Raw genomic sequence first — 1114 nt, 5'->3', positions numbered from 1 at the left:
GCCTGCAAAATCTATCCCAAGATAATTAGACAAATTGTTCTGAATTGGTAATGGAATTATTTAATACTGTCTATTAGTATTGAAAACTGTCCACTCTAGACAACCAGAATACTTTGATTTTGACATAGTAGGTTGATACTGAATTGTTCATTCCTGCAATAATTAGACAAAGGGAATAGTTGTTTTTGTTGGCCAGTTCTAATTCATTAACGGTGTCAGTATGAGAAGTAGATTTGTCTCCCTATTTCCAATCTTGGAGAAGTGTTCATCTTGTCTGCTGTATCATCAAGTTATAAGGATATAAATGAAAGATAAATGGCTTCAAACACAATTTGTACATCAACTGGGAGTTATGTCTGTTGAGTCAGGAAAGAAACCCTAACCACTGATTATCAAAAATGTCTGCCAACCATGTTGAATTTATGCAACTAGCTCCATAGCTGACTTTTCCCAGAGTCCAATGGACAAAAGAACACTAAATATTTTTTTAAAACATTTTCAACTGTACCTCAATATCCTCATCCGTAGAACAGAAATCTGAATTATCTATCAACAAGTATACTGTAATAATAAATAAGGCACTTAATACAAAGCATTCTACTTGCTTTTGTCTTCTACCTCTCCTTATTTTCCACTTTTAAGATGGAATTAATAATAATTATTCTCTCTCTTTCCTTAAGGAAACTTTGAGAGCTTCACTCACTTTGAGAACATCAGTCATCTATTATTTGTAAGATTTATTCATCTGACATGATATTTGTTTTTGTTTACTTCATATAATAGTAGATGGTATCATGACATGAGAATTGAGGATATTTCCCTATTTCATAAAGCATCAGAAATCCCAGTCCCAAAATTGCTGATGCAACCCTGCTGAGACCAAACATGTGATTTATAACATTCCATGAAACAATCCTCTATCATCTCACCCTTTGTGTGACACAATTTTCACAGAAATAAGATGGATTTTCAAGGCACATCCCCTATCGGCTGACTACGAGAACTTAATACTCTGTCTGAAATATCAATAGCTACCAACAGTTGATTTGGGCACATAAATCAGCCATTTAGATATGAACAACTAACATACTATGAACTCCATGCTTCCACATCT

Source organism: Hipposideros armiger, unplaced genomic scaffold (assembly GCF_001890085.2).
Source record: "Hipposideros armiger isolate ML-2016 unplaced genomic scaffold, ASM189008v1 scaffold_370, whole genome shotgun sequence".
NCBI lineage: Eukaryota > Metazoa > Chordata > Mammalia > Chiroptera > Hipposideridae > Hipposideros > Hipposideros armiger.
This window is presented reverse-complemented; position numbering follows the sequence as displayed.